This window comes from Amyelois transitella, chromosome 16, assembly GCF_032362555.1.
Source record: "Amyelois transitella isolate CPQ chromosome 16, ilAmyTran1.1, whole genome shotgun sequence".
NCBI lineage: Eukaryota > Metazoa > Arthropoda > Insecta > Lepidoptera > Pyralidae > Amyelois > Amyelois transitella.
The window spans coordinates 7,929,757-7,949,930 of record NC_083519.1 but is presented as its reverse complement, the minus strand read 5'-3'; the positions used below and the strand labels follow the sequence as shown (position 1 = coordinate 7,949,930).

The window sequence follows — 20,174 nt, the reverse complement described above, 5'->3', positions numbered from 1 at the left end:
GAGACAGTTACATTTTTTTTTTACCGTGGCATTATGGTAAATCCTAAGATTTACCAATTACATGGTGGTAAAAGTTCGAAATAAAAGAACGTTCGGACTTTTACCATGGAAAGTTGGTAAATCTTAGGTTTTACCGGAAAATCTTAGGATTTACCACAGTTCGGGCTTTTACAGTAACATATGTATGTATAATTGTCATTTATAACACGCAACACAATCAATACTGACAGATGAATTAAACTCTGCGGCTTAACACCGGGCTTACGCGGTCACTAAACCACTCTCGGTATTATGATCCTGGGCCCATTACAGTTAATTATCTTTAATGACCCATAATAGTTGGTTTGTGGTGTCCGAATGCTCAAATTGTTATCTGTGCCAAAACACAGTTAGATAGCGCAGGGCTTATATTAATCAGGGCTTATATAAATCGGTCTAGGTTTATATAATTTTTTCGATTCCTTTTTTTTTTCCACATATTTCCATTGTATTTAGAATCTTTTGAATTATAGAAGAATAAATAAATTTATTCTCTTAATTAAAAATTTCGTTTATAATTTTATATAGGAAAATAATTGTATACAGGATTTCTTAATTGAAGTTACAATAAGTACTCAAGTCTTTATCCTCTTGTGAGGATATCTTATATTCCTGTCCAGGAAGAAAAGAATTTAAATTTCATGTTGTTAATTGAGGACCGACAAAATTGTATGTAAGTTCATATATGTACGTAACATGCTTTGTTTGCTTTGCCCAAATAATGCCTTACATCAACTGGCTTTGCTAAAGAAAAGCCTTTAGCTGCATTAAATTCTGTTTAGAGACATTTTACTTTACCTTAAGTTACCATTAAATAGTATTTAATATAAATAAATATAAATGAATATATACGGGACAAATTACACAGATTGAGTTAGCCTCGAAGTAAGTTCGAGACTTGTGTTACGAGATACTAACTCAACGATACTATATTTTATAATAAATACTTAAATAGATAAACATCCAAGACCCAGACCAATCAGAGGAAGTTCGTTTCTCATCATGCCCTGACCGGGATTCGAACCCGGGACCTCCAGTGTCACAGACAAGCGTATTACCGCTGCGCCACAGAGGCCGTATTTCTCTCAATAGAGCGTCTTTGGTCGAATCAGTAAGGCGCCCGGTTAAAATGCGTGATGCACAGAAAGGCACAGGTTCGCATCCCACCTCGGCAATGTACCAATAACTATTTTCACAGTTAAATACATTAGTTTGAATACTAACCGATGCTCTTACGGTAAGGGAAAATATCGTGAGAAAACCTGCACATTCAGACAACTGGATATAGAACTATGATCGATCCAATACAGGTCAAGTTTACCTGCAAAGGTTGCGAAGGTCACATAGCATTCGATTCGCGTAAAAATATGACTCACCAAATCCAGGATCCATGGTCATAAGCAAACCCCGGGCTCCTCTCCAGAGTGGTGAGGATGCAACCGGGACTAAACCCAGGAGAAAGAAGTATTTGTCTAAATAATTCATATAAAGTAATGGTTTTATTATTTTACAGTGCGCATATTGCAATTCCTTTCAACAATATCTTGGTCCTCCATCATCATTATCAAATATCAATACAATATACAGTTGTTACAAAAAATGATCATATATTGTTTGGTCCACAATACCAATATTTTGAACCACGACACAAAAAGCGGTATCAGTCTATTCTAGAAAGTGTTTTTGCTTTTTTCTTTCACACGTTCCCAATGATTGATGGCGTGTCTATATCAGGGGCTGCTAAAAATTTAACCTGCGTTACGTGAAAAATCTCGGTTGTCTCGGAAATGTGTGTGAATTTTTTTTCGTTTTGGACAGGAAAAAGTTTAAGACGATATTTTTCTCGGAAAATTGGGTCCTTGCTCGTTAATTGATGACACTTAAAGCTTTTTAAGGCGACTAGCTCTTCTGACCGGTTTTGCCTTACGTTGAATATACATATATGTATATACCTATTTACTCAAAAATATATTTTGCCACATAATATATCTTTGAGTAAGTATTTCTTTCATAACATATTAATCAATATTTATAAGATTGTCTGATCATAATACATTTTATGAAACTCACAAAATTACAAATTATTGAACCTTTCCTGAAAAAGAAATAATACGAGTATTATCTATTAAGCGTGTGTATGTAATTTGAATAATCTCAACATATATGATTATTTTATAAAAGTCATGCTTAAATAACATACGACATACCTATGTAATATCTTCTATAAGTATTTATTACAAAATATAGTATAAAATATAGTATCGCAGAATTAGTATCTCGTAACACAAGTCGAACTTACTTCGAGGCTAACTCAATCTGTGTAAGTATATTTCTTTTATATATTCAATATATAACCTACCATAGCATTATTGAATTTAACATAGCGACAGAAACAAGATAGATGAACCACTCATACATATACTATCAATCATATAAATGATGTCCCTCAGGAGACGCCCTCAGCTAATTCGGTAAAAAAAATATAAGACTTTTTTAGTTATCGAGTATGTGAAATTTCACTTCATTTGAAATATATAGTCATGTTTATATCAGTTGCGGGGTAGACAAAGCCGTGATATAGGATGACCGTGTGGTTCTCGGCACCAATATAAAAAAGAATAAGACCACTCCATCTCTTTCCCATGGATGTCGTAAAAGGCGACTAAGGGATAGGCTTACAAACTTGTGATTCTCTTTTAGGCGATGGGCTAGCAACCTGTCACTAGTTGAATCTCAATTCTATCATTAAGCCAAATAGCTGAACGTGGCCGTTCATTCTTTTCAAGACTGTTGGTTCTGTCTACCCCGCAAGGGATACAGACGTGACCATTGTATGTATTTTGAGTACCGACGGCTCGTGACGAGAAGCACTTCAAACCTCGTTTGCTAAAAATATCCTTGACATGCGAGCAAGACGTGATCTGCAATCATTATGACTGAGTTCCTAAGGAGTTTACGAGGTCGCCTCGAGCCAAAGGAGCACTTAACTCGGTTAGAACCCAACCGTGCCAAAATGCCGTGTGGTTCCCGGCCAATACAAAAAAGAATAGGACCACTCCATCTCTTTCCCATGGATGTCGTAAAAGGCGACTAAGGGATAGGCTTACATACTTGGGATTCTTTTTTAGGCGATGGGCTAGCAACCTGTCACTAGTTGAATCTCAATTCTATCGTTAAGCCAAATAGCTGAACGTGGCCATTCAGTCTTTTCAAGACTTTTGGCTCTGTCTACCCCGCAAGTGATATGGACGTGTCCATATGTATGTATGTATATTGTAGAACCCAACATCTACAAGTCTTTGGTACAGTTATCATTCAAAATTCAAAAAACTTAACTTTATGAGCGCTGAAGTAGACCTAAGGCGAAGATCCGGGGGGCGCGCGCGCGCTTTTAAAGGGTCCCCGGGTGATGGAAAAGGGCGTAGGGGAGACCGCTGCTACTCGACTTTACTACACGTTGATTGATTGACAAGGCCATAGGCTATTTAAGATGTGATTTAATTAATATCTTGAAACAATTAAAAATCATACCCATTTTTTTCATCATACATTTTTACGACACCAAAGTCATATTTTTTGTAAAACAAGAGAAGAAAATGATTGGAATTCGAAATTCGAATTTCCTAGTAAATTTATAGCGTACACAGTGAACGCTGTATCGATCGCATTGCATACAATACAACCTACTTAAATAATAAAGCGTTCGGCGAATTTCTTGCGACCGTCCTTTAATGTTTGCTGTTCAGAAGTTCATGTTTATCGGGGAAACAAGAGTTTCATGCGAGTTTGAACTTTAGTTTTATTTGCATACAACTTTGTATAGCTTTAGTTGTATTTATAGACCACTGGTTAAAATAATGCTGTGTTCAGTTTAGAAAAGGACCACTTCAATTTTTTCCCCATGGATATCGTAAAAGTTTACATTCAGTTTCAGGTTACATTAAGTTGCCTGAAAGTGCAGGTTTGCTAACGATGTTTTCCCTCACCGTAAAAGTAACTTAATAATAATATTAAACTATTCTTCAATTGAAAAGTAAATCGGTTATTCATAAATATACTCTAATAACTCAAGTATAGTCATATCTAGCTTTTGAGTAAGGTTCGGGAGTGACATGTTGAACTATTCATATTTGTGGCAAATTTTAAAATTGTGTAAATGTATTTTTAAATTGTGATACCCAACAGGGTTCATATTGTACCTATTTATAAGCTGTGGCTGTTATTCAACTGATGTACTTTATGATATGCAATAAAGATTTTGAATTACAATAAAGGCGACTAGGGGAAAGGCTTATAAACTTGGGATTCTTGTTGAGGACGATGAGCTAGCAACTGAAATGTCACTACAGCCGTACATTCTTTTGGCCTTCCATTCTACTCGAGATTGTTAGTTCTGTCTTCCCCGTATGGGATTTAGACGCGACAATAGCATACGTCAAAAAGAAAAATCAAATAGTACCGTAAATGTGTAAAAGTACCTAAGCGACTGAAATTTCTTTCTATTAACTCCGGGAGTACATCCAGTGTCCCATTATTTCTCTCCGTTTTCGGGACACACACTTCCGTACTGGCTTTTCCTGTTTCATCCCTTTCTTCGCGAGTATAATAGAATTACGGGAAATTCTACGGTGTCTCGTTATTATTTTGCTACGTGATACTGGGAGATAATCATACATTGTATACGCAGTAGTAATAATTTTAGTATCGAAGTGAATTGTGACAAAAGTAATTACACTAGCTTTGGTTGCATATTTGCAACTAGCTTACGGATTTATTACGCCGTATTAAAGTGCCCTAATAAAATTCTGTACTTAACATTGTAAGTATGCATGCTAAATTTCATATTAATGAATACATACATACATATAGATATGGTCACGTTTAAATCCCTTGTGAGGTAGACAGAGCCAACAGTCTTGAAAAGACTGATAAGCCACGCTCAGCTATTTGGCTTAATGATAGAATTGAGATTCAAATAGTGACAGGTTGCTAGCCCATCGCCTAAAAAAAGAATCCCAAGTTTGTAAGCCTATCCCCTAGTCGCCTTTTACGACATCAATGGGAAAGAGATGGAGTGGTCCTATTATTTTTTGTACTGGTGCCGGGAACCATATGGCACCACCGTATTAATGAAGTAGAAAGTTATACTAAGTTTTCCTTAGTCTAAACTCTAGTTGTATTTTTTTAACCTTCATGGATATTAATATATAAATAAATAAATAGATACAGAAACATTTATTAAGTTCGAGGACATGAGAGATACCACTTGTATCTCTCTACACACACACACACACACACACACACACACACACACACATATATATATATATTTTAAATATATATATAAAATATATGTGCGTGTGTGTATAATAAGGTTAAGTTTGCATTTCAGAGAGACGGACCAACAATAACAACCTCATGTTACAATGCTTAGTTTGCTTATCTCAAACTTAGCACCAACTTTGACACTTAGAATTTCATACGCAAACATAGTGTAAATTGTGTTATAATTTGATTTAATGCTTATTGCTTTATGGGTTAGTTTATATGTGAAGTTTATATTTGAGGTTAAGGGGTTAAGAAGTTATCCTACATCAAATTGGCATCGGTGGCCTAGTGGTATGTAAGAATATCACATAGCTCGTGTTCATATCCTGTCGATAGGATATCAGATCAGGTTGAAAAAAACAAACTTTTTCTGATTAAGTTCGATTTGATAATTTTGCCTTTAAACACTATGGTCACAAATGTATATGGTGAGAAGAAGGTATTCCAATTGTTTCATTTATTTGTTTCGTATTTTGTTGTGTGTTCGAATTTAATGCATACAATGCATTAAAAAGACAATAATGCTGGTTGGCTCAGTATATAAATAACTAAATGAATCAAATGAGACTATATTGCCAATAATTCAAATGATTGAATCATTTCGAGAAATCTTGTGCAAATCTGGCTTAATTTAATAACCCATCATAAAAACATAACCATTTGGAGGTTATACAGTAAGGAATAACTATGTAATTAAAATACGCGCGACAAACTTCTAACCTGTCATTTAGCGGTATAGGTAAGTTGTTCGGTAAACCTTTTTTTCCACTAAGTTCTATTTTATTACCTAGTTCTTGCTCAGGGATCCTACAACGTTCTCTTTTTTCGCTGCCTAAGTTGTTTTAATATATGTATATACATTGTTTGAATTAGTAGTGTTTTAACGAATTTAATAAAAACTACACAAATGATGATTATTTTTTTATCAAACTCCCATAAAGCGAACTAGTGATATCAATCATATCTGTGGCTTTTTAATGTTCATATTTATATAATTCATAACATTTCTGGTTTAGTAATAATATGGATACCTATTATAAACTTATATCTTTGACACTGGAATAAAGCCCTAACCCGACAAAGTGCGTGAGGTATGATGGAGTAGGAAAATCGGAAGTACTACGGGAAATTTCGTGCTAAAGTTAAAAAATCACTTTAAATTATTAATTCATATAACTTCTGGTGGAGGAAATAGCTTTTTAAATATTTTATCTCGTGGATATTTCTGCGGGGACCAACTTCGAAGTGCTGGATTATCCGTGGGTCGGGAATAAGAAACATCAGGTGGGTTTACTTTTAAAAACGATGTTAAGTTTGAGTGTTTTGTAAGATGCATTATTTATGAAATACATATAGACTCTCTCGTTGACATTGTGAACCGGGGAAAAAGTTAAAAGACTTGAAAGTTTTAAAAGAATGAAATATTTAATTTATTTAATTTAATTTAAGAAGAATAACAGCTTACGTTTCTTGGTTTCATTTTGTGCTAGAATAACCCAATTAGATGTAAGAAAAAGCAATAGCGTTTACATGTCATTAGAATGTAGTTAAATAAATAAAAAGCAGATGACTCACTATAGCATAAAACTTACCCAAAGATCCGTACGAAATTACACAATAAATCGAAATAAGTGCGGGCGTGACGGGAAATAATGTTATTACGGTTTTTTGGGCCACATCATAAAACGCCTGTTGGGTATCAATCGCTCGGACCGGCCGAACGGTGAGTAAGCTGATATGAATATGATTGAGCATTTTATTATACTTCTAAGCTTAAAGCTGTTGGTTAAAAATCATAGGCAAATTATGAATAGGAGTGGACCTTATGGTATGATCATGAGTGTATAAATAGAGAACTTTTTGATCATGATAAAGTTGCAATAGATCAATGTGTTTATGCCTTTAACCTCCTTTTTCGACGCATTAGAAAGAGATGAAGTAATCTTATTCTAAAGTACTGGAAGGGAACCACTTGGCTAAGTGTATCTATTTCACGGTGCAGTACAGCTTAAGTTGAAATACAATAGTATACCTAAATAAATGTCTGTAAATACCTGTTCTAGCGAACTCCGCTCCTTAAAAACCTTCCGTCACAAGACTACTTTTTCAGAAATTCTTGCTGAAAATAAATAGCTAATAAAATGTTTGCTGTGCACAGTACTACAAAGAGAAGTTTCTTCAACAAAGTAACGTCAATGTTTTGCACTCATTCTCCACAATGTTAGACCAACAACACATGTTTTCTCTACTGTCCGCTATTCCGCATGTATTTTCTATGCAACATCACAATTTTCCAGCAATATTTCGCGCTCGTCAGAAATGCATTAACGGCGTATGAACATGCAGTGTTGACACCGCTCTAGATATTTAATGGTAAAGAAATGACGCTGTGGGATAGCCTTGGGATGATTGCAGATTAAAGACATTATTGGTAAACATATAATATATAAATTGGTATACATATAATCACGTCTATATCCCTAGCGAGGTGGACAGAGCCAACAGTCTTGAAAAGACTGATATGCCACGTTTAGCTGTTTGGCTTAACGATAGAATTGAGGTTGCTAGCCCATCGCCTAAAAGAAGAATCCCATGTTTATAAGCCTAACCCTTAGTCGCCTTTTACCACATCCTTGGAAACGAGATGGAGTAGTCTTATTCTTTATTTTATTGGTGCCGGGAGCCACACGGCACATATGTAACACATATGTATAATAATTTTTAATTTTTTTAATAATATATAAGTACTAATTTATTACATATTTTTCGACTATCATTCTGAATATATACAGTCAACTTTGAAAATCAAGATCGACTCACTTTTGCTTCGAAACATTTTAGTTTAATCGTATACTTGATCAATTCATGAGAATGTTTCACGAAAAACCGGTAACAATTTATAAAACTGTCACAAAAGACAGTATTCAGGGAACTAACTAAGTAAATTTTTTCTCACCAACATATTTTAATTTACTCGCGAAAAATCTTTCTATGTCAAAATCCTGGTAGGTATGTATGTACATACATATAATCTTTTAAAACATTTGATAAGATTTGAATTAAACTTATATTAAACTATTATTATTTTTTTGTATTTTTTTTAATTTCAATACGTACTCGCTAGACGTATTGTTACCTATTTAATCACAAATATAATAAGCTGCAGCTGAGAATTTGCCGAAAACCAGAAAGCTTAATAACATTGTTTTTTTTTTCAGAAAGACTCATAATTAAGTATAAAAACCAAATAAAAAAATGATATACATATATAATAATTTTTATACTTGATTTTACAAACAGTCAAAGTAATATGGCACAAAAAGTAAACTTATCGAATCGCAGGTATGTCACATTTCAATCTGCAGTCAACCCTCGTCTGTCTTCTATTTGGAGATGTCTCCAGGCAATAGTTCAAACGAACTAGTAATCGATCCTAAATGATATTTGCTTACCAAATGTATTGACTCGACACTGTTTATTCATGATGAATTACTTGCGGAAATGTTCAACTTGTGTTTGGAGAACACATTTGTCAGCTACACTTAGCAATGCTGTGATGGATTGTGGACTTTATGGATGCTCCTTGTTTGCTTGACAAAGGTGGACATTGGGTAGGTTAAGAGCAAGGTTGAGTGGTTAAGGTATGCCACTCAAAAGAGCATGTCCGTTCCAAGGACACAGGTTTGAATCTTATATTCTACCACGATAGAGTATTTTTTTTATTTCATTATTGTCAAAAATCCGCCTGCTTTATTCAGTCCTGTTATATAGGTAATGTGTCATATAATACCTCTTTAAGAGAATAAGTAATTACAAACAGATGGTCAGAATTCCTGAAATCTCAGCACAGAGTGCACGTTCGCACTTTTGACCTTACGCACTCCCACGGGATCTATATGGTGGTGAAACTACACCAGATTACATTTAATATTCATAACTTTCTCTAGGAAATGTAAGTGTTTATTTCTTACAACGATTTTTTTGTGGCGAACGGATCATAAGAGAACTTGGATCAAAGTTATACGTATACGTACTACAAGTTTCCTTACGATGTTTTTCTTCATAAGAATCGATTCGTTTATTGTTAAAACAAAAGAGTCATTTATTAACCACAATCAGATTGCAAGCAGGTTGACTAAGCAGATATACAAGGAGTGTGTGGAGGGAAAGGTCGGTGTGGGAAGACCTAGACGAACGTAACTTGATCTAATTAAGGACATCCTGGTAAACGATCAGGTCAAGAGTACCCGAAACAGCCGAGCTTGCATGACGAGAGTTATGAATGTAGATGAAGCGAAGGAAGTATGCAGAGATCGTGGCAAGTGGAAAGAGTTAGTCTCTGCCTACCCCTCCAGGAAAGAGGCGTGATTTTATGTATGTATGTATTTATCAGTTGGATCTGACGCACAACGAGGTCTAAAGTGGTGCAAGAAAGCTCAAAGAATGCCTATTCAGACTTTGTCTTGAAAATCCCCAAGTTGTCTGAATATTAATCTTGCAACAGCAATTTTGAGTCGGACACTTTAACCAATCGACCACCAACGCTTATATTATACGGTTTATATACACGCTATCACTTATTGTATAGTAAAAATATAAGGAAATTGTATGTTACTATACTATACTCGTATATTGTTGACGCGTACCCGCTCTTGGGAAATCTACATCTGAATATGAACCACGATGATTTCGCAGACAGGTAAGGAAATACAATGTTTCAAGTAAAGGTGAAGATCAGGCTAAATAAAATTTTATTTCATACCATTTTTATTTGTGTTTTTAAGGTATTTTTTATTCAAAGCATTTTTATGGAGATGCCGCCTTGAGTATATCATTTTAAGTATTAACATCATCTTAGTTTTGTAAGGATATAGATACAATTTAAGCACCAGAAATAGAATATTTTTCGCAAGGAATATGTTATGCCTTGAGGTATCGCGGCTCAGATAATTTTGAGTCGGATATTATAATTATACTCAAATCTGTAGAAACTTTTCAATTAAGCTTTTTTTGAAAAAGGTGTCGTCAAAATGGAGCTCAGCTGTTTATTTTAATCGTCAAGGTGTAAAAGCCATTAGGGAAAACCCCTGACGAAAGGGTTTATTTCACTTGTAACACAAGTAAGACAAAAGGGAAGTAAAGCATTCAACCAGACGAAGCGCTGAACTGTGGAGGTTTACTAAACAACTAAACCTTAATAGCCGTGGCTTTATACAAATTTAACCAGATCTACTATCTCAAAGTCAGCAACTGGCCAAATGTGCTTTGATTCAAACTGCAGTAACTGCGGACGAGCGAACTCCAATCCGTGACAAATGTTGAATAATCCAACAGTTAAGTATTTGGATTGCTTTGAAAATTCAAGACTGGCGCCGGTGAAACTCTCCGGTGGGAATTTTGGTAAAGTTTGTCAAGGCTTTATATATGACTGGATAGACAGTGTCGAGTAATTAAACACAAATGTTTGTTGATTATAATGAATAGTAAAAAGATACATTGCTTAAAATATTAAAAATAATACTCGTATAATGGTTTCTTGAGTTTCTGGTCAGATGAAAGTCAAGAGAGAAACTTGACTCACCCAATCACCTGACCACTGACTCACCCACACCCTGAGCTCCTCTAGAGAGGTAAAGATGTACCTAACCAGGATTAACGTCAGATGGAGGAAAAAAATCCAATTAATATTCTTAAACGTTGTACTACATATATTTTGCAATTTAGATCCATGCAATAGTATACCAACCTAAATACTTAATAGAATAAGATTTATTATTAACCTAAAAGAGAGGATAAGTTTAATTCATTCACAAGTTTTGACGCGTTCCAAGACAGTCTAGCAGACACTATTAAATTTAATCGTTATTACGTCTCTAGCAAAACCAAGTTTTAAGTGTCCCAAAAAGTTTACATTTCGCTACTTGGTAATTTACGTTTTTGGAACTAACACATAATTATTTTTTAGTTATAAAAATAAATTTATTATTTATCGGTCATGACAGAACTAACAAAAGTTTCTAGTTCGCTACGTGATAATTTTCAAATTGGAAATCTATTTAAAAAAGCAATTTTTGTTCTTATTTCTTTTTTTCGATGTTGAAACAATTGTGAACTGTGAATTGGACTGGAATAACAAACGGACAAATTTTCAATTAATTCATACAAAATTTTCAAAGAATGAAAGAATCATATAATAAAATGTTGATTTAAAAAATCATTTGATCACATGCTTGAGCGAGTAACAGCTTTTAATCGACAGCATTCATTATCTGATTTTTCCATGAAACACGCGGTTTTTTATCGGTTCTCCAAAATAATTTTGAATAAAATATTGGAACATAAAAGCGAATGATTAACATATGAATGATATATTTATTTCAAATCCAGATTATCGCTTTAATAAAGCCGGGCTTTGCCTATGTAAGTTTACAGTCGTTTTCTAAGGAACAAATTTTTTTTTAATGTGAGAGTATGTAATGTATCTATATCTTTCTAAGTACTCTACTCTTGGTTTACATATTTCAATTTTTTTAATAAGTTGCATTATATGGTAAAGCGTGAAATGACACCCAAATATAGTTACTCAATAGATCCATTATTGAATTTTCAGAACTATTCAGTATAATTGCTGAGATAATGTCGATATATCAATTTGAAAATCAAATAACATTTGTCAATTAAAACCAAAGTTTATCAACAAAGTAGTAGTGTGCTTTTTGACTTCCCACATTAAGCATCTACATTTTAATTAATAAAATTTCAACGTCATAAAATTAAATTACAAAGTATCTTCTAGACCTCTCGTTGAAAGAGGCTCGTGGGAGTCATTCGTTTTATATTTATATTTTCATATCATTACAGGTAGTAAATGTCATAAACACATTTAGCATTTAAAAGACCCTTTTTCATGCTTTATCCCTTTGGGCTTTGGAGGCAACTTTAGATGTTATTTATCGAAATGCCCAAAATACCAACTCACATCAAAGACCCAACTGAAATGGACAAGAACATTTCTGGTATTTGGGGCACAAAGAGGCTAAAGTATTTCATTTTTTTTGCTATACATACTTATGTTATAAATGCAAAAGTAAGTTTATTTGTTTGTTTCTTTGCTTATGTTCTCTTCACCCGTTATCTACTGAACCAATCTTCTTGAAATTTTGCGTACATATAATTAAGAGTGGAGAAGGACTTAGGTCATAACCAGAGATCGGAATAGGTAGATTGAATTGGGGTCAATGAACTGAAACGTATATATTAATATGGTCATGCCTCCGGGATTGCGGGATTTGTAAATTATTAAGATTTTTTCCGGAATTTTCACAAGTTGGATGAAGAATATATAAGTGGTAGCTGTTTTCCCCCGACTTGCTTTCTATAAATTTCATGTGTTGTAGTTTGAAAATCCATAAATTTATAATATTTAATTCAATCCCGTAAGTACTGAAATGAAATCCCGGAAAAGAGGCTTATCCATGTTATGCTTTCAATGGTAATTCATGATGCAAGTACATAAAATCAATCTACCTAATCCGATCTCTGGTCATAACCTATGGACCTATATGTTGACCTATGGGTCATCTCAGTTAAAAACTACAGTTTCCGTGGAATTTGCGAAACCCCTGTATTCTTTTGAAGTTGGCGCTAAATTCGCACGTGTAGGCGGCGTTAAATTGGCGCGGGCGAAGCTACGGGCAAAAGCTTGTTATTTATATGTATAATGTTATTTAAGACATGCCAGTTCCATCTTAAAAGTTAAAACAATCAACTTGTATGTTGACTTTTAAACGATTGCTTTGAAAATTTGCGAAATACACATATAAACTTAACCCTTTACCGAAGGGTACGCAGAGACTATACATTTCCTCTTACCACGATCACTACATACTTCTTTCGCTTTAACCAAATATATCCATAACTCTCTTCATGCAAGCTCGTCGGTTTCGGGTAATCTTGACCCAACCATTGCGAATACCTATACCTCGTATTATTTGCAATCGATAAAATATGTGAAGACATGTAGCACTAATAAGAAGTAGCTATAGCTGGCTTGGAATTCACAAAACTTAATATGTTTATTACCAAAGTTAATTTTTTCCTTCATTCATATTATCACGTCTATATCCCTTGCGGGGTAAACAGAACCAGAAGTCTTGAAAGACAGATAGGTCACGTTCAACTGTTATGCTAAATGATAGAATTGCGACAACAACAATTGCAACGGGATGCTAACCCATCGCCAAAAAAAAATCTCAAGTTTATAAACTTATCCCTTAGTCACCTTTTACGAAATCCAAAGGCAAAGATATAGAGTGGTCCTATTCTTTTTTCACATTGGTGCCAGGAATCACACGGCATTAATTACCAAAGTTAACTTTTAGTATATAAGTATCAGGTTAGTTTTATACGTAGGGTACACTTACAAACATACATATGTATTGCCACGTCTTTATCCCTAACGAGGTAGACAGAGTCAAGTCTTGAAAAGACTGAAGGTCACATTTAGCGGTTTAGGTTGATGATTGAATTTGAAACTCAAATTGCTAGCTCATCGCCTTAAGAATGAACCTCAATTTAATATTAGCCTTTCCCTCGATTGGCTTTTACAATCTTCACGGTAAAAGATGCAGCTGGCGCAGACTTTGTTTTTACTTCGCTACGCTTATAGTATCGCTTTAATTTGTAAAATACTTATACTGCCTTTGATACTTAAGTTACGTTGATACTTTATGTTGTTGTAACTTTGTATGTTTATTTGAAAAAATATAAAACAGATTTAAAATTTCGTGGAACGTGATACCTACATACTTAATTATATTTATTTTAAATTAAATACTCGGAAATTATAAAGTATCGCTTTAATGTGTTAAATATTTAAACAGCCTTTCATTTCGTAATCTATTATAATTGAGATTAAAAATCCATTACGCCTCACGGATCGGAAATCATTTGATCTTTTTGACGTAAATTTTCCGTCTTCCACTTAAAAAGTTGTCTACGCGGAATAATTTGGTGGATGTTGTTCGTTGTATCATATCGACTTCCTTATTGACTGTCAATGGAGCGGACATTTGCGAAAATAATTTGAATGGCCTCCCATTACCAATATTGTTGTTTATATTTTCGGTATACGTAATATGTTTCATGAAAATAAATTAAAAGTAAACAATTAAATTTAATTAAATTAAAATTAAAATAAGCAGTTAAATGTTGCGCGTCACTTCGTCTGCCGTAAAACGAAAATTAATATGGAGAAATTTTGTAAACCTATTTTTTAAGTGGGACCAAACTTAACATATACTTACCTAAAAAACCACAATTAAAATCCAGGCAATAGGTTTCGCGTAATGCGAGTACATACAAATATACATTATATACACAAAAACAGACAGATATTTTGTTGCGGAAAAAGTCATAGGCAACACCTAGTTTATGAATAAGAACAAGTTTACAGTAAAAGAATCATTAAAATATTTGACTGTTGTTTTAATTTGTCTTAATTTTTGGTTTAACTGATCTTTGAACAAAAGAGTTGTCTACGCGTCACGCGTAGGCATCCTAATAATAGCCCTATCAACTTAATTACCAAATGTGGTCCTACTATTCATTTGTCAATCTTATGTAACAACTTTTTTTGTTCAGTTAAAATACTTTTAAAATTGCCTTTCTATAGTAATCCTTTGCTGTTACTGTAGGTATCTTCGGTATGTCTTGATGTTACAGAAAATATAACGAAGACAAAACTATAAGGCACACTCTGGGCTTTGGGTGAAGCGTGAAGTTGTAACCAGGAGTAACGCTAGGAGAAAGAAGACATCCCCGAAATCGCTCAATATGTAACACGTTACCAAGGTATTTAGTGTGTCTCATAGGCTTCTAAATATAAGAAATAGATCATACCGTCAGCTGCGTCTTCTCCCACATATTGCGTAAGGTCGATAAAAGGAATACATTTATTCATGTAAGTGTGTCTGAGAAGCTTTCAGATGTCATATCTCGATTCACTATTCCATATATTTCGAAAGATATTGAATATTTTGTCGGATTTTTTTTTAAATATTTTTTTACAATTTAAGTATATTTTTTTCTAACCGACTTTAAAAAGGAGGAGGTCCTCAATTCGACCGTATTTTGATTACATGCAGATTAGGGTAAAATAAAAGTATCGGATTTTCAGAGTTTAGTATTTTCGTATTTTAGTATTTTCAAAACAAATGAAAGGGAAGAATGAAGTATTCTAGGAATTCCGGCTCTCAAGTTATTAAAAATAGGAACATTTAGCATCTTTATAATGCGTACCAATGTACTTCGAAAAAAACGGACGAATTGGAAGGTGGTCCTCGTGCAACTGAGAGAGAGTAGAATAAATAAATTAAATTATATTAAAATAATTTGCTCATGTTTTTTTACTTTATTGTTTTTCATCTCGTTTTTAGTTATATTTTAAGCCCATAATGTCAAGAGTAAATATCTATTATTATAATCTATTACATTTAGGTATATTTTATTTTAGTAATCTATTGCTTTGTTAAATTAATAAAATTTGATATATAAAATAAATAGCCGAACAGCTGAACGTAATCTATCAATGTTTTCGAGACGGTTGGCTCTGTCTATCCCGCAAGGGAAAAAGACGTGATTATATGTATGACTATTTTTAACTATTTTTTTATATTTTCTAAACTATTTATTAATTATTTACTATTCAAACAAAAAACCGGCAAAATAAAACTTAAAAAAAAAACACTAACCTGCTATATCGGTGAGTCATCACTGTTGCTGGTGCATCAACAAACAATCACATCACATCACTACACTGCACTGTTACCGTAAAACGAAACACGAAAGTTTGACCGCGGCCGATCCGCACGTTCCGTTCCAAGCAAGCGTGTCGCGATACTGACTGAAACATGTATGTTCGCGCAGGCCCACCAACTTAATCTTGGTAAAGGGAAACTTTCCTGAAACGTTTTGCGCGAATTGGAATAACGGTTGCGGTTACCATAAAGTTTTGTTGCTTACAGTTGCGTATGTTATTGTTTTATGGTTTTTATCTCTCATCGAGATTGAATTTTTTTTTGTATAGCTACTTGTATGTTAGTTCTGATAGAAAATTGGAATATTTCTGTTATTCGCTATTAACGAAAGTAGCGATTGTGTGCCTTTTGACGGTTCAGGTTCACACGAAGCAACTCCCTTGTGCAACAGAAGTCATTCAAGCTATTTTGCTTCGTTACAGATAAATAATAAATAAATAAAAATATGCGAGACAGATTACACAGAGATTCGAGAGAAAGATCGTTTCTAGCCCTAGTTGGGATTCAAACCCGAGACCTTCAGTATTACAGACAAGCGTATAGAGGTCGGCAAAAACACAGAAACGCAAAAGCTACACACACACACACAGCCAAATTAAAATTAATATTAATCCAACTTAAGACAAAAAAATTGGTATTTCTTTGAAATATAAAGCTTTAGGAACTTTGCCAATGCGTTGAGATGAGAAGTGAAGGTTTTTGGCACGACTGTTTCTTAACAAAAGTCTACAGTGCCAAATAGGGTATTCTATTGAAGGCTAATTAGATTACGATTTAAATTGATGGGGAAAAAAATTTACTCCTTAATATAAGCTTAGTAAGTTAGACGCTTCTTTTAGATGATAGGCTAGCAAACTGTCACTATTTGAATCTCAATTATATCATTAAAGCCTTTGAATCTTTTAAAGACTGTTGGCTCTGTCTACCGCAAGGGATATAGACGTGACGTATATATGTATACCTTGCGGGGAAGATAGAGCCAATAATCTTTAAAAGATTGAGATTCAAATAGACAAGGAATATAGATGATGATGAGGTGATTTTATGTATGTATGTAATATAGTCAACAAACTTCGCCCCAGGATTTCGGTGCTAAGAAATGTTATTCCAGGTTATATTCTACCCATGTACAAAATTTTATCAAAATCTAACCAGTAGATTTTGCGTAAAAGAGTAACAAACATATCTTGATGCCAACATTTTCAACACTTTTATTGGTTCATGTTAACCAACGATTCGGCTTTTAATGAAAGCAATTTACAAATAATTTACATTACATTTACATATTCGATAGCAGTTTAAGCATTGTGAAATTTTCACTATGTTTTTTTCCTAAATATATAATAAAATATTTCTATTTTTGAAGTTATATACATTAGTTAAAGTATTAGCCTTGCTCTTACGAGAAAGGAAAACATCGTGAGGAAATCTGCACATTCAGCCGACTGAATGTGTAACCATAATAATTATCCGATAATTGATCCAATATGGGTTAGATTTACCTGCAAAGGTTACAGAGGTCAGATGGGTTTCGTGTAAAAACCTGACTCACCCATTGCAGGATCCATGGTCAGAGGCATATCCCGGACTCCTCTCCAGAGTGTTAAGGACTCAACCGGGACTTAAGCTAAGAGCAAGACAATTAATAGTTTCAAAAATCTCGTTAAGTCTCATTATCTTTCTACTCTATCCTAAGTACTTATATGTTATTATTGTATGTATTTATCTGTATTTATGCGTATTTGTATGTATTTATATGTATTATATATAGATATATATTCTGTTTGTATTTTATTATATTCAAACATTTATTTATCTTGCTCTGCGCCAACGCCGATCTCCTGTTTTGTTTCCTTCCACCCAAAGGTTGACTGGAAGAGATTGCTTTAGCGATAAGTCCGCCTTTGTACCATCTATATCTGCTTTGTGTTGTTTTGTATGTTTTACTCTTATGGTGCAATAAAGAGTTTTATCTATTTTTTTTATCAAGACAATTAATATTTAAAATTTAAATACAGATAAAAAATATAGTATAGTGCCGTGTGGTTCCTGGCACCATTACAAAAAAGAATAGGACCACTCCATCTCTTTCCCACGGATGTCGTAAAAGGCGACTAAGGGATAGGCTTATAAACTTGGGATTCCTCTTTTAGGCGATGGGCTAGCAATCTGTCACTATTTTAATCTCAATTCTATCTTAAAGCCAAATAGCTGAACGTGGCCTATCAGTCTTTACAAGACTGTTGGCTCTGTCTACCCCGCAAGGGATATAGACGTGATTATATGTATGTATGTAATGTATGTATAAAAAATATACCACCTTATTTCTACTATGATGTTTACAGGGTTGCTTTAAAATAATAAGTCTTTAAAATAGGATCTATTTTGAAGACTTATTTATTACCTATACTTACCGTTACCACTTTGTTTAAACTTTCATTAAATAAATGTATAAATGCACAAAAATGAGAAGGCACATACCTAGTTAGGTAATTATATTAAAAAAAATTATGTTTTTTCATCGCTGCCAGATAAGCATGAAAGCCATCATATTCAATACTAGCTGTGCCCGCGACTTCGTTCGCGTGGAATAGTGACTATGAGCAGCGTTTTTTTTAAAATATATACTTATTTTTATTTTGGATCATAATCACAGTCATTTTGGGTAGCTAAAAAACCTACTTTAATGGCGCGGCGCGGTTCTCGGCGCGCTTTATATACCTACCCGCGCGCGCAGTCGTCGTATGCAACCGACAAACGTCCATCCTAAGCTGAACCGCGATTCCTAAACCGATAATTTTTATTTAACTTCTCTATAAAGATATTTATTATAAAATAAAAATTATTTTCAGTAAATTCTACTAACAGAGAAAAAAAGTAGTTATTCATAATAGAATTAACTCTTACTAATAATATAAACGCGAAACTTTGTATAGACGCATATTTGTTAGTCTTTCTCGCAAATACTACTGAACAGATATGGATGAAATTTGGCAAACAGTTAGTTTAGGCTTGGAAATAACAACACTTATGTTACTTTTTACCGCGGGATAACATCTCAGACCCACGGGAAACTGGAAGGAATCTGTTCGACATTATTCTTAAAATTCAACAGCTTACAAACTACCTTCAGCCGTAAAAGAACAATGTTTTTTCATTCCCATGGGAGTACTATGATTTCCCTCGGTAAATTATTCTTATAGTTTATGATATCAGCCTAAACTAACTTAAGTAGAAAGAATTTAGATGAGCCCTTTTAATTTTTTCCCATGGTAATCCAGTCAATTCCAAGGTAATAAGTACCTATAACATATTCTATTAATGATTGTAATTTACCTATCTAGTAACAATGATCGACGTCGTTCGCTGACCGGAACAGGCGTTAAAAAAAACAATATACTACCGATTCCCACGGGAAACGGATGTTTTCCCGCGGTAAAAAGTAGTCTTTATGTTGCGCCAGGCTCTAAAATATATCGGTACAAAATTTCAACCAAATCCGTCAAATAGTTGCGGAGATTAATGGTGCCTATGTATAAGCATAGAATAGTGTTCGACGTGATTCTTTAATTTGAAATAACTTTTTTATTTATGAACCGATTGACATGAAACAAACACTAAAGCATAACTGAAGCATACCACAATATATTCGTGAAAACCGCATCCAACTCGGTTCAGCCGTTTCTGAGATTAGCGTGAACAGACAAACAGACAAACCGACAAACAGACAAACCGACAAACAGACAAAAAAAAAGTTAATTACATTTTTGGGTTCGACATCGACATAACAATAACCCCTGCTATTTTTTTAATTTTTATTTTCAATGTACAGACAGCACTTTTCTACAATTTTATTATATGTATAGATATGTATAGATATACTAGATATATTTAATTTTTATATATATATATTGTGAAATAAATTAAAAAAAAAAAGGTTAATGAATCGTCCTACTTGTCGCATCACGAGACTAGTGCGGAATAGCGCCA

The 20,174-nt window shown here is 33.8% G+C and overlaps 1 protein-coding gene across 1 annotated transcript in view; it reads right to left on the bottom strand.

Moving 5' to 3' along the window:
* LOC106129557 (uncharacterized) overlaps nucleotides 1–16,254 on the bottom strand; it is an 86,045-nt gene extending 69,791 nt beyond the window's left edge. The window contains exon 1 of the mRNA XM_013328154.2: nucleotides 16,119–16,254. The gene's annotated coding sequence lies outside the window, so the exon portion shown is untranslated. The remainder of the gene's footprint in view (nucleotides 1–16,118) is intronic.
* Nucleotides 16,255–20,174: the final 3,920 nt, after the last annotated feature.